Below are 14,529 nucleotides of genomic sequence, written 5' to 3'. Positions count from 1 at the left end.
TGTGAGATTGCAATAAAAAAGGCTAACACCGTGCTGGGAATTATTAGGAAGGGAATTGAAAACAAATCAGCCAGTATTATAATGCCCCTGTATAAATTGATGATGTGGCCTCATTTGGAATACTGTGTACAATTCTAGTCACTGCACCTCAAAAAAGATATTACAGCACTGGAAAAAGTGCAGAAAAGGGCAACAAGAATGATTAAAGGGTCGGAACATTTTCCCTATGAAGAAAGGTTAAAACGCTTGGGGCTCTTTAGCTTGGAGAAACGTCAACTGAGGAGTGGCATGATAAGAGGTTTACAAGATTATTCATGGGATAGAGAAGGTAGAGAAAGAAGTACTTTTCTCCCTTTCTCACAATATGAGAACTCATGGACGTTCAATGAAATTGCTGAGCAATTGGGTTAAAGGGTGGTTAACATATGAAATTCACTGCCACAGGAGGTGGTGGCGGCTACAAGCATAGTCAGCTTCAAGAGGGGATTGGATAAACATATGGAGCAGATGTCCTTCAGTGGCTATTAGCTGCAGCGCGTTATTGGAACTCTATGTCTGGGGCAGTGATGCTCTGTATTCTTGATGCTTGGCGGGGGGGACAGTGGGAGGGTTTCTAGTGTCCTGGCCCCACTGGTGGACCTCCTGATGACTTGGGTTTTTTGGCCACTATGTGACACAGAGTGTTGGACTGGATGGGCCATTGGCCTGATCCAACATGGCTTCTCTTATGTTCTTATGGGATCTTGTTTACTTCTATACCCCCAAACAGTAGTACCCATTTCCGCACAGTAACGACAAATGTTACTCCTCAGCCCCTCTTCTGCATCTGGCAGTGCCAGGCCAGCCAATACTGGCTCTCATAGAGCAATGGGACAGGGAGAGAGATGGATTGGGCCGGCAAAATCGCTGCAAAGCTTCCTGCCTTGGGAGCTTGCTTCCCCACCCCCCTTGGTAACTTGCAGGCTGCCTCTGTCAGTACCAGAGGACAGATTTTTTTGCTTTCCCTTTGCTCTTTTGGCTGCCTTCGCTCTTTCTATCAAGTGCAAATGAGAGGGGGGGGGGGGACAACAACTTCCCTTTGTTCCCTGGGGAGAGGGAAAGGAAAAAGACAGCGGAAAGGCCAAGTTGTCTGGGAGTGCCTTGAGAAGCCCAGCAAAGTTTCCCTCCAGGTTTTGTGTGCAGTGCTGGGATGGCTGCTCCAGAGCCTCCAGTCAGTTCAACAAGAAAGAGTCTTGTTTGCTTCTGTGAGTCAAACTGGTTTGCAGGCTGTCTCTCTCTTTCTTTCTCTCAGTAGCAGAGGCAAGCCCTGCGCTAAGAGTGAAGTGTGTTCAGAGGCGGGGGGGGGGGGGGGGAGGTGGAAGGCGGCGGCTGCGGGGAGGCGGCGGGAAGGCAGCAGCAGCGGGGAGGCGGCAGAAGGCAGCAGGAAGACAGAGGCAGCTGCGGAGAGGCAACGGGGAAGCAGCAGGAAGGCAGCAGCGGCTGCGGGAAGGCGGCAGAAGGCGGTGGGAAGACAGAGGCGGCTGTGGGGAGGTGGCGGCAGAAAGGCAGCGGGAAGGCAGCAGCAACTGCAGGGAGGCGGCGGGAAGGCAGTGGTGGCTGCGGGGAGGCAGCAGAAGACAGTGGGAACGCAGCGGCGGCAGCAGGAAGGCAGTGGCAGCTGTGGAGAGGTGGCCAGCCTTATTCATTACGCTGCATATGGCTATCTCACTGGTCTCTCCAGTAATCCTGACTTTATTTTCCTGCTATTCCCTGTGTGAGGATCTGCTTTACATACCTGTACTGCTTAGCCATTCCAACAAAGCAGGAGTCACGTACACCTTTAAGATCAACCAATTTTTATTTAGAACGTAAGCTTTCATGTGATCTTAAGCACACTTCATCAGATGAGAAATCCAGCACTGTGGCTCACTCAAAAAATTGTTTGGTCTTAAAGATGCACTTGACTCCTGCTTTGTTCAATTGCTTCAGACCAACACCGCTACCCACTTGGATCTATTAGCCATGCCAGACAGTTCAGCAGAAGCAATATAGACTTAATCAAGGCTGGCCCTGCCTGGCAGCCAACTATAATCAATGCTTCACATGAACAGACATGAAACTGCCTTATATAAATGAAGGGAAAATATAAGGGGGTGCCGTTTTTTACTTTGCCCCCCCTTAAAATATGTAGATCTGGCCCTGCCCCCACAGCTTTGTCAAAGGGGCTTTTGAGGTTGCCTGCAGGCTGCAGTGGGACAGGCGCTCTATCTCTGAGATAATTGGCAAGACCCCCCCCCCCCCTTTGACTGCCTAGGGGCGTGGGCAATGGGGTGGTGCTCCAGCTCTGCAATAATTTGCAAGGCGGCCCTCAAGATTTTGACTGCCTAGGGGCCTTTACAGGGTTTAATCACCCCGCTGCCTAAAAGAGCAAACAGCACCTCCCCTGCCATTCAGAACGAAGGCGCAAGAAGGTACACGGAGCGGAACCACGCGCCAAGGGCCTCTGCTAAAAAGGCGGGAAGGCTTCCGCGCCGCTAGAGCGCCCCTCATCTTTAAGCCGCCTGCTCAGGCCCTCCTTGACTCCTCCCCTATCCCCGCCCCTCCTTCGCAGGTCCGCTGTCTGCGAGCGCAGCGCTGTCGACTCCAGAAGAGACGGCGGGCGCTGCAGGAGAAGCCGCAGGATTATAGGCTGGCGGCTGCTCTTTGAAAACACGGCGGAAAAAAAAATCAAACCAATCCCTCTTTCCTCACTGGTATACACACGCGGCCGGCTGGATGCCAGGTGGGTGGCCGGCCAGACTGCCGGGGCAGGCGGAAACAGCCAAGGGAGAGCTGCCTGCCTCTGTGGGGGCGAAGGGAGGGCAAGGGAAACTTTTGGGGCGAAGGAGGGGGCGAGCCCCAGTGCCTGCGGGAAGGGGGGTCGTTTGTCAACCGCTTGGTTTGGGGATTGGGCGACGTCGGAGTATGGGTGGACCGCGGGAGCCAGTTTGGTAGACTAGACATCTGTTAGCCTGTGTTGATTTAGGGTAAACTTTGAGAGCTAAGCGTTGGGGCAGATATTAATGTCTGTCCTGGATATGTTCACAGTGTGGACAGACTGAGTGGGAAGAGCAAAACTGGGAGGCGTTTTGCCTTCTGATCCCTGGGGTAATTGCATAGGAAGAACACTATTGCGAGGGGGGGGGGGGGGGCTGCGATCTATGCAAGTCCCCTCGTCTGTGCATCTTTCTACGGTCGTCTAGGAATGCAGATCCGTCCGTTTGTCTGTCTGTCTGTCTGGTTTTGTTTGTTTTTGTTAACTGTCTTTCTTTTCTGGCGTTTTCAGCATGCCTTTTGGATTTGCCAAGGAGAAATGAAGTCCACAAATTCCTGACAAACAATGTGGGTGAGGGTGGGGGTGCAGTTCCGGGAGTTGTTCTGTAAGGCTAGATCTGAGACCACTTGTGATGCTCCTGCCTCCTTTTCACTTCTGTTTCATTTTTATCAGAATAAATATATGGCAAAAGAAAAAAAAAACAAGCTGCTGTGCTGGGGAAATAAATCAGAGAATGTGCACCTTTGGAGAGTGAGAGGGCTGGATGCTGAATCAGATGTAGTGTGCTTTGCTGTGGTGATGAACTGGTGAAGTTAGTAGGGTATGTGAAACCAAAATATGGAGTGGGGGGTGATAGTTGGGCAGATTGTGATGAATGTCATGGTGCAGTGAAAGAGATGGTTGGCATTTCCATGTGAATTTCATCTGGGGTTACATCACTCCCATTAATGTTAATATCCTGCTATGGGGGAAAATCTGTTTTGAAGTATCAATAACTTAAATTGTTATTCCTGACTAGTGCTGGTAACTTGCAGCATCTTAATTGTCCAGATTTTTTTTAAAAAAATTAAACTTCCTGTAAGACAATTGAGTTGCATATGTAATCACTCTGTTGCATTGCTTCTTGCAGCATGGAATTTATTTACTGAACACTAATGTTCAAAGAAAGGGAAGAAAACTAGTTTTTTTCCCCTTGTAGTAGCCCTAAACAGCACAAGAAATGAAGGATGCTAATGCTGTTCTGTTTAGACTGATCTATAGTGTTAGTTTCACAGGACTCTTCTCTTTTCACTCTTTACTTCTGTGAGCACTAGGGGTCAGAGATGTTTTCTGCTAGGGATTTTTACAAATAATAAAAAAGCTTTCATTGAAAATCACTTTATTTGTAAACCGAAGAGTTTGTTCTATGTCTGACTCATATACAGTCCAATTAGAAAAAAGGCAAAGACTGCATTCTTTGCTCTGATACCTCTCCCCCATCAGGAAAGGCTACTTAGAGGCAAACTTATTTAGTTTCTTATGCTCAGTTTTAGAACAATAACAAATAATAGATTCCTCCTTTTAGAAATCCTGTTATACCTTATGCAGTTTGTTTTAGCTCTTAGTAAATGGTCACAGATTAAACATTGCTGTTATAATTTAGGTCATCCTGTATCTCCAGATCCATCCCTGCAATGCATTTTTTATCTGGCAAACTAAGCTTGGTGGTTTTTACTTTGCATTTGTCTTGACAATTTTTTTTCTCTCATGAATTTTAGTTTTTGTATTAGGATGTGCTGGTTAATTACTTGTTGACAAGGTTTTTGTGTACCACTCATCACAGTTTTGAGAATGAGCCACTGGTGACTTTCTGTCACATTTATTTAAACAGGGATATTTTTTTCTTTGTACTCAGACACATTGTAGATCTGTCTTGCTGCCTGTCACAGGATGAAGTCAAAAAGAGCAATGGACACCTTACTCTGCATTCATCTAAGTATAATTCCTTTCACCAGCTTGTGATAATGCTGCTAAATGCAGCACAAGCTGCATTATCCAATTTTGAGGGTTGTGGCTGAAGTTTTATAGGCACTTTGGAAACTTGTTATAAAATAAATTTGATTTCTGACTGAGTCTGTTGCATGTAGAGTTTCAGTCAAGAGTGATTCTTAACGGACAGGGCTATAAACAAGAAATAAAGATTTATAATAGAGGCTCTGTCTGGCTTTTATGGCACTGCAAATAACATTTTAGGGATGCATACAGACAGGTGTGGAAATATGTTCATTATACATTTGGTTGCAAAGGCATTTGAAATGGATACTTTTAACAGGAGTGTTTGACAGTACTGCTTAATAGAGGCTTGTAACAGTCACTCCAGAAATGCTGACAAATTCTTTATCTTTAAAGAGCATACTTCCTGATGGTCTGGATAAAAGTAAGGTTTGCATCTTAAGGTCAATATAATTATACCTTGATACTTTGATATTTTCAGGTCTACAGTTATTTTATTTATGAAGCCTATTGAAGGGATGTAGACACTTTTAATCGGGGTTTAATATTTATATAGCCTAACCAAGACTATGTACTTTTCAGTTCTGTTACTTAAGATGCAGACATTTTGTTGTTTGTCCTACACACAGACATTCCTGCTGGATGTGAATATTGTAACATTGCTAGTTTTCAGAATTTGACATTCTAGGTGTCTTAACTGTTTGTATCATAAGGTTCTAGTCCATTTGCTCTTTCACTTTGACACGTACAAACATTCTCACTGGTTTTTCTTCATAGAGCCTAATGTGGTACTTGTAGAGTTCCTAGGCAGTCTTTCATCCAGGTACTGAAGGAGAGGAGGAAAGATGCATGGATGAAAAGGTTGTGTGGCCTACAAATGAAGCACTGATTTGCTGTGGGACTAGAAGGTAGTGGAAGCCCCCCAGCTGCATAGCCTTTGTATATTGGATGATTATCTGAGAAACAGATTGTGTTTTGCTTCTTAAGTGACTTCCATTGAGCTGACAGTAGGGTTGCTGCTGTCCTAAAAATGGGTCCTACGAGGCATCATTAACATGACATTTGGAGGGAAACTTTTGTTACAGGTACTGTAGTCTATATAGCCCCAGTAAGCCTGTCCAGAGACCTTTGGAACCAGTGGTATCATGGCCTAGCAAAACAAATTGGGTTCTATAGTGAAGCATACCAAATAGTGGATATCTGAAGTCTAATCAGCAAGTTGTATTGTCAGTGGAATGGAGCCAACAGGATTCAGTCATTTCTAAGTCTTAGATATGAGCTAAGATTTGTATCCTATTCAGAGACAGACATGCTGGTATTCAAGCCCAGTACAGCCTGCAGCCACCATACCTGAAGAACTGGCTACCTGATCACTCTGGGCATCTTCAGAGTCCTTGCTTCAGATGCTTCTGCCCTCTGAGGCAACCTGAGAAAGGGCCTTTTTGGTCATTTTACAAAAACTTTGGAACTCCCTCGCTGGGGAGGTTTTTCTGTCTCCCTCCATCTTTTCATTCTGCCCGCAGATGAAGACTTTTAACATTTTGTTTGTTTTTTCCTCATTAACTCTTATTAGCCCTTCCTTTGTTTGTGTGTGTTTTATGTGTTCATATGTTTTAATTATTAGTATTTTATATGTGTATATTTTAAATATTTCTTAAAATCTTGAGTGTTTTATTGCCTTGGGCATCCTGAATTGGGTGGAAAGGTAGCATAGAGACATTGTAATAAAATAAATATGAGTGCTAGAGCTAATACTAAACAATTGTTCAAAAGAAGTGTGTTTAGAAGGTCCTTGATCACTGGTTGACAATTAAAATCAAAGAGTTGGAAGGATTCTTATGGGTAGTCTGCTCCAACTCCTTTTATATTGCAGGAAGTCCTCAGGTAGACCATCCCTAAAAGACCAGTCTTTTCTTGAACATATCAAGTGAGATGGAGTGCTCCCCCCCGGTAATAGATCCATTGTTGAACAAAGTTTGAGTCCAGTGGCACCTTTAAGAACAACAAAGTTTTATTTGAGGTATAAGCTTTTGTGTGGTTGCACCTTCAGACACACAAAAGCTTATGCCTTGAATAAAACTTTGTTGGTCCTAAAGTTGCCACTGGACTCAAATTTTGTTCTACTGCTCCAGACCAACATGGCTACCCACCTGTATCTACTCTGCCTTTAGAAAGTCTTGTTAAGTATATTGTTAAGGGAGTCTTAATAATAGTAAGATTTTTGAAGCACTGTGGTTCTAAATACCTGGTATGTGAATATCAAGCCTGCCTAAACAAATCGTAAGGCATGTTTCAGAGTTAAGTAATTCTCAGTTACGATGTCAGCTTTGTGATGAGAGTAATATTAGCCTTGAGATAACCCTTCCTAACAATAACACTTGATGGCACTCTCAGCAAGAATATCTTTGTTGCATCTGGCCAATTGCATAGGGCAGTCTTGAGGAGAACATACCACATGATGCTTTTTTTCAGAACGACATCTGATTTCACAGTGTTGTTGGAAGCTGTGGAAGCATGTACATGTTGCTTTTTAACAATTTCTTTTTACAGTAACAATCAAAGATGAAACCACTACATGACTAAGAGCAATTTTACAAGAAGTTCAAGGCATAAGACACTATGTCCTGTTATGCAAACAATATGATCTCTAATACCAGTGTCAAAGATGCCGGGGGGGGGGGGGGGGAGTTGGGCCAGAAAAATTACCGTATGTAGTGAAAACAACAAAGTTATTTCTGTAGCTGTTTGTTTGTTTATAATCTGATATTTGCCAATAAAGGCTTTTAAGTTTGAACAACAATAAAGTGTGTGAAGGGGGGAAAAAACCCCCTAAGCTTGTGCCTTGTTTTTGCAAATCGCCAATATTTGAAAGCACTATATTTTAGTCCCCTGCTTTGCTATCATGCTTCTTGGATCCTCGTTTTGGCAACACGTGGCAGCACTACCTGATAATTCTGAAGAACATAATTAAAGAATGAGCACAACTCTTAAAATTATACTAAGAACTCTAATTACGTTAAACACAAAGTAAGGCATTATATTCACTTACTACCGTGATATATTTACATATGGGTGTGAATATAGTTCTAGAACTGAGTTGTGTTCTTTTAAAACCAATTCTAGAGTTGGGTTTATTACTCTTCCTTACAAGTCTCTAACCTTAATAGGAAATCACCGTACAAGATTAAAGTGTTAGCTTTATTTTCAGTACTTTGACAATATTATGTAAATAGGCTTAGAGAAAAGGAATGTATAAAACCTTAGGTCAGATTTTCCCATCTATTTGAGGTTACAGAATGAATGGGAAGAGTAGGCTTTAAACATAGGAGGAAAACAAACTCCACTGAAACCAATTGTTCAGTATTTTTCTATTTCCAAAGAGCTTTGTGAATCCTGATTGCTACATCATGGGTAGCACTTGATCAGAGCAACAACCTAATATGAATTTTGTAAGAACAGTGGAGTGGCCAAAATTTGCAGTTCTTTCTATATCTGTTTGCTTGAAAGATGTGGGGTGACTGGAACAACCTCCTTTCTTGTTTTGTATTCAACCACGAGTGGGTCAGAACTGTTTGGTGGAATTAATTGTTGACTACAGTATTTTTTTTTTTGCATCTTCTGTAACATCTGGTCTAGATCTTTCCATATTAATGTTTGTTTGTTTTTTCTTATTTTAGTGACTGAGTTCCAAATGTTTGTTCAAATAGGATGCAATGTCTGTTACTAGGTTATAAATTGCCAAGCATGTGTGACAGTCACATCATGAATTAATTACTGCATTTGAGGTAGAGATGTAAAATTTCCAGATATTCTGAAGCTATATGAAGGAAGAAACCCTTTTTTCTGGGAAATAATAGTTAGGGGGAAAGAAATACATGCAAAGCTAACTTTCCTAACAAACTTAAACCTATTTTGTTGCTTTAACAACATTCAATACATAATTTATGGCTTAACACATAAAATTGTATTGATATATGTATGGAATTAAAAAGTATAAGTGTCTTAGTTTTCTACAAGCAAAACTTCAAATATACTGAATAATGAAGTGAGATAAAGCTGAAACTGCAATACCCCGTGTAATCTTAGCACATTTAAGTAATAAAAATATTTCATAGGGTTTTTCAGTATTTCCCCAATTTTTCCAATGGAAAAATTGAAAGAAAAGTCCCTGAGATTTTTTAATGCTGTGACTTTTACTAATTTTCAGTAATTGAGTAGATTTCACTAATTATAACTGGGTCCAGACCGGCAGGTTGGGGCGCACGGAAGGCATCCCAAATCAGGCCAGCACAAAATGGAGGGGTGGAAGCCCATCCACATGCTCTCCCACAAAGTGCCTGTATCCCACCTGGTGCAGTCAGACAGCACAATCTGCGTAGCTTGGTTTGGGTTTCTTTCTCTCCCATTCATTTATTTGTCATGTGCATGTTGGAAGCGACTTGGGGCAGCCTGGCGGGTTCACACTGTCGATGTGCCTCACATGTGCACTCTGGCACTCAGACGCCTGCTGAGGCAGATGACATGCTGTGCAAAAATTTGCTACCACTTCTGAAGTGATGGTAGCTTTTTGAGCTGAGATTGGGATGCCTATGGATGGGGTGATTGTGGGAGCAGGATGGCAGGCAGATGTGTGTGTTTGGTCACACTTTTTTGTTCTGCCCTCATCCTGTCCCTGTGCTAGTTTAAAATAGCAGTCTGTACCCAACTTTTAAGAATTTTCAAGTGTTCCTTCAAATTCCCCAGTTATCCAATGGAAAAAGTGAATGCAATACAATTTGAGTGAGTGAAACCTTCTCTTAAAAAGCAATTCATTAATTTCAAACAACAACATTTTATGGGAGGTTCTGCCGTCCTAGTGTTCCCTAAAGTTGCCCTATGGAGGAAAAAACGGGGAGGGGGGAATCCTCATTCTCTCTCCCAGTCTCTACACTTCTAATCTGAGTTGTTGATGATTGATATATGCCTTTAAAAACATCTTTCAGTCTGGGTCTAGACTGGCACTTTAAGCTGACACAGGGACAGCTCCCAGACGGATCAAAAAATCAAGTCCAAACAAGCACATCTGCCTCCTGTCCTGCTCCCGTATTCACCCCATCCTTAGGCGTTTTTGAGATGGCTCAGAAAGCTACCACTTCCCAGGAGGTAGCAAATTTTTATGCTGCACGGCATCTGAATGCTGGAACATACAAGTGAGGTGCATTGGCAGTGTGAACTGGCCAGGCCTCCCTAAGCCACTTCTGGCTTTTAAAAAAACCCCCAAAACATTGCTTCCAAGTGCATGGGTGCATATGCACATGATTGTGCCAAAGTGTGTCCTGTGTGGGATATAGACACTTTGCAGGGGAGCGTGTGGACAGACTTCCGCTGCTTCATTTTGAGCCAGCCCAATTTGCAACACCTCCCATGCACCCCTGGCTGGCGGTCTGGACTCAGCCTCAGTTACGTATCTGTCCCCTCCCCTTCCCTTGTATTTCTTCCATGGTTTGTCAAACTTCGTTTGAGCTGATGTTTTCTACAAAACTGCTTTCATGGCATTTTCTCCCCTCATGGAAGGTTTGCCCCATTGCCAGATGTCCCGCTGGCACTGCCATTCCAATCCCCACCAAAATTGCTTGGTGCTGTCAATGGTACAGAGTAATTCCTTCCTTCCTAAAATAGCATGACAATGACATCACTGCAGTGAAATGACATAATAAAAATAACAACACTCCAGAGGATATTTTCTTTGGGGGCTCAAATAGTTAAAAATACATTAAAGTATTGACATATGTTTCATGTTGCTATTCAAGTCCTGTGTCAGGGCAGTTGGTACTTGGTCAAGCTGGTGCTGTTTGGTAAGTTTTCAAATCAGTGAGCCAGAGGTGACCTAAATGGTTCTTCCTGGAAAGGTGAAAGGAGGAGTTCTTTTGGTTGGTTTCCTTGCTGATGCTATCCCAGATAGGGTTGCCAGGGCCGACTCAGTAAATACGTGGGGATTTTGGGGGTGGAACCAGGAGCAACGTTGTGACAAGCATACTTGAACTCAGAAAGGAGCTCTGGCCATCACATTTAAAGGAACTGTGTTCCCTTTAAATGCCTTCCCTGAATTGAAAATACTGGGGAGTAGGGGCACCTTTTGGGGGGTTCATAGAATTGGACTCTCTGGTGCAATCTTTTTGAAACTTGGATAGGTTTTTGAGGAGAGATGCTATGCTGCAAAATTGGTGCTTCTACCCAAAAAACAGCCCCCTCAGATACCCACAGATTAATTTTCCATTATATCCTATGGAGATTGGTCTCCACAAGGAGTAATGGAGTGCTCAGTGGACATCCCCCCCACCCCGCTTTCTGATAACCCTGTAGCAGAGGGAGGGCCTCCAAACCAGTGGAGGCCCTGTAGCAGAGGGAGGGCCTCCAAACCTGCCCCCAACTGGGGATTGACAACTCTATCCCAGGATATCACCACAGTGCATAGTCATAAAACAGGGCACTGTGCCAGGGATTTGTGTAATGAGAGCATTGCAACACACATGAGGAGGGTGCACAGTACTACTCTACATATGGAACATCTGTACTTGAGGCTCACTGTTGGGAGTTGCCTTGGTAATAAGCTAAGGGCAGAAAAACACTACCATGTAGACAATGTATTTGATATTTTCAAGCAACGAAGTTGGAAGGGGTAACTGATAGGCTTGCTATTCACAAAACAGAAGAGGCCCTTGGTGGTGTCTTGTTAATTGGCAGCTATCAGTCCTGTTATCCCAGGTAATAATTTACTGTTGCAATTTTTGAATTTTGTGGTTTTCAAATGAATTCAGAAGATAGAGGAAGCTACGGATGCCCAGCAGTAAGTGATGGTCAAGGAATGTAGGGTTTGTCATCGTCAGTTAACTGGAGGTCCCAGAAAGCCCTTGCTCTGTCTAAAACTCTTTCCACTGCCAGATCCAACTTCTGTTTTGCAAAAGTAAAAATTTGCTGCTCAGCAATAAGGGAACACCTCAACTATTCATTTTCCATTTTGAGCATTCCTGTTGAATGCTCAAGAAATTTCCTGCTTTGTCAAAAAAACGTTGGTTTGATTGGTGACTTGGGATGTTTGGGACATTGGGATTCCTAAGAATACTTTTGTATTTCATCTGTCTCTGTGTGCTAAAAATAAAATGTTTGTTGTAGAATTATTTTGTCCCTTAGAATATAAATATAAAGAAATCAATTTATATTTGCTTTATGAGAGGAGGTACTTTGGAAGAATAGAATTAAAAGGTTTGGGCAGTTGGTCCTTGGTATACAGTTAAATCTTCTGATTTTTTGAAGCATTGGTATAACTGATTATGGTTGAAGAGTTCTGGCTGTAGGGCTGTGAATATGTTCAAAAGTGTGTACAGCGCACACATGTGGGACATATAAGGCATAAGTGGACACCATTAGACTCATAAATTACTGGTTTGGAGCCTTGAATAAGCATTTTATCTACTAGTTTTAAAAATCTGTTACACATTTCATATTTTTTGTGATTTTTTTTCTTATCTCCTAAGAAGTAATGAACATTTTCTAATTTGTCAGAAAAATACTGTTTAATTTAGCAAATCATTCTGTGATAATAGAATATTGATGTGGAAAAATCAAAACTATAATATGGAGGTCACAACTTTAATGCCAGTAGTTCACAAAGCAGAATTTTTGCTCACAAGACTCCACAGCTTAGAGGGAGTATTGCTCATTGGTCTTAAAGGTGCTTTCTTTATATCTTTACCATGGGATCCATGGGTAAAGGAAGCTCTGGCTCTTTCCTTCGTTCCGCAGGGAACCAGCAGGGGGAGGAGCTTCAGCTAATAGAAGGAACAGAGGGTTGGCTCAGTAGCTCTGCTGTGCGATTGAGAGAGCCTGGCAAAGCTCTCCCTCTCCCCCTTCCTTCCCAAGGGAGGAGCCTCAGCCAATGGAGAAAATAGAAGTTTTGTTCTGTATCTGTAGTGTGATTGAGCAAGCCTGGCAAAGCAAGCTGTGATGTAGAAGGAAGCTAGAGAGTGGGAGAAGGAACCAGATGACAGCCAGTTGCTTAGGGACCTGATAGGAGCCCTCCGGGGGTCAGATTCAACCAGGCCACATGGTTGACACCCCTATACTAGATGATTTTCAGTAAAGTCAGTTAACAGTGATATTTGTTTGGCTATAACACTATGCATGTTTATTTAGAAGTCCCAGTACATTCATTAGGGTTGCCAACTTTTCTGATGGTCCTTCTTGCTATCCCTTACTATCAGTTTGATTAGCAATTATCAAGTGATGTTATTTAACTCAATTTTATGAAAAGTTTGAAGTACCCATTTCTGCATATTCAACTTCTTATAAAAGGACAGGGCTTTTTTTTGTCCCCTGGCCAATTGAAAACTTTAATAAAAATTAGGGTTAGCTCTGAATAGGACTTGGGAATGTTATATAGCAGCTTTTTAATAGGTTTTGTTAAAAATGATTAAGCAGGGTAGAGATTTCCTACATCTGAGTCCCTTGTTTAAGGTCAATGTGTGTCTTTCTAAGAGCAGTGCCTGAAATTTATGTTGATAAGCTATATCAGGAAGGCACATTTTTGCTTCTGCAGCTCTTCTGGAATTGCATTGCCATGCTAAGTAATTTCAAAACCATGTATCAGTCCAACAGAGCTTGACATTCAAAAGATGTTTTATGACTATGTGTATTTATCTGTTCTGTGATGTTAAAATATAATCAATTGCAAGTTTTTATATTGTAGATCTCTTCTGCTGTAAATCAGTGGAGACAATCAAGCAGCTTGATTTAGTATAAAAAGGTGAAAGGAGTCATTTACTGTATGACTTAAAGCCATTATGGTAAACTTGGCTTGGCATCCAAGACATTGGCATGTATCCCCCCACTTTACTCAGCAGATTTTGAAGGCTTCCTCCAGAACTATTTAAGCTAGGGGAAGGTTCCTGAGACTTAAGGAACTTTCCCCACTAAAGGTAAGATACATGCCAGGGATATTTATTCTTTCAATTTATACCACATCACATAGCTGAAAACAGGCCTTGGAGATTTTGGAAGGACTGGTTATTATAAAAATAAAGAACTCCTAATTTTACACTTTTTCCTAACTTTGTGTTTTCCTTTTCTTTATCTGCTTTCTGGAAATACATTTTGTTACAATAACATTCCATTTATTTCATGGTTCCTATGCCTGCAGATTTGGACAATGATACGCTTTTAATGTAAGATGCTGGATTAATTTAAGCATATTTTTTCTTTGCTTAGAGTTGTAGTTTTAAAATAGAAAAGCATTTATGGTGTTCTCATGCAAGCAGTTTGCTAATGGTCATACCATATTATAGGTTTTAGAATCATAGGAATGCACAGACAGTGTCATTTTGAATATTTTGTTTTAGTATGCAGCTGGATTTAGTGATATTACAGGACATTGCTTGGTGAAAAAAAGTTACATATCACCAGAATGTAAATATGAATGAATACATGGTGCTCTCTGATATAAATAGGATGACTCCATTCATTTTTTATTCCTGCAAGAAAACTGTGGTCAATTTCCTTATGGTCACCATGAATTTTGAGCAGAATCTAGAACTGATAAAACCACAATGTTAGACTTTGCTATTGTTGTGTTTTAAATTTGTGTTGCAATACTGTTTCCTGACAGGTCATGATATTTGGGAACCCTCTTTCTCCCCATCTTCAGAGTTTCTTTTGTAGATTTTCTATATACATTGTCTTGGCTTTGTTTTCTGTTTTGCCATGTACAC

General features: G+C 42.0%; 1 protein-coding gene across 1 annotated transcript in view; it reads left to right on the top strand.

Annotated features, from left to right (window-relative positions):
- Positions 1 to 2,602: 2,602 nt before the first annotated feature.
- The window catches only part of LOC132572472 (contactin-3-like), a 367,650-nt gene continuing 355,723 nt past the window's right edge, over positions 2,603 to 14,529 (top strand). Inside the window, exon 1 of the mRNA XM_060239563.1 lies at positions 2,603 to 2,761. The gene's annotated coding sequence lies outside the window, so the exon portion shown is untranslated. The remainder of the gene's footprint in view (positions 2,762 to 14,529) is intronic.

The sequence above is a fragment of the Heteronotia binoei genome, chromosome 5 (assembly GCF_032191835.1).
Source record: "Heteronotia binoei isolate CCM8104 ecotype False Entrance Well chromosome 5, APGP_CSIRO_Hbin_v1, whole genome shotgun sequence".
Lineage (NCBI taxonomy): Eukaryota > Metazoa > Chordata > Lepidosauria > Squamata > Gekkonidae > Heteronotia > Heteronotia binoei.
The sequence above is the reverse complement of the archived record's forward strand: the minus strand, read 5'-3'. Positions and strand labels throughout refer to the sequence as shown.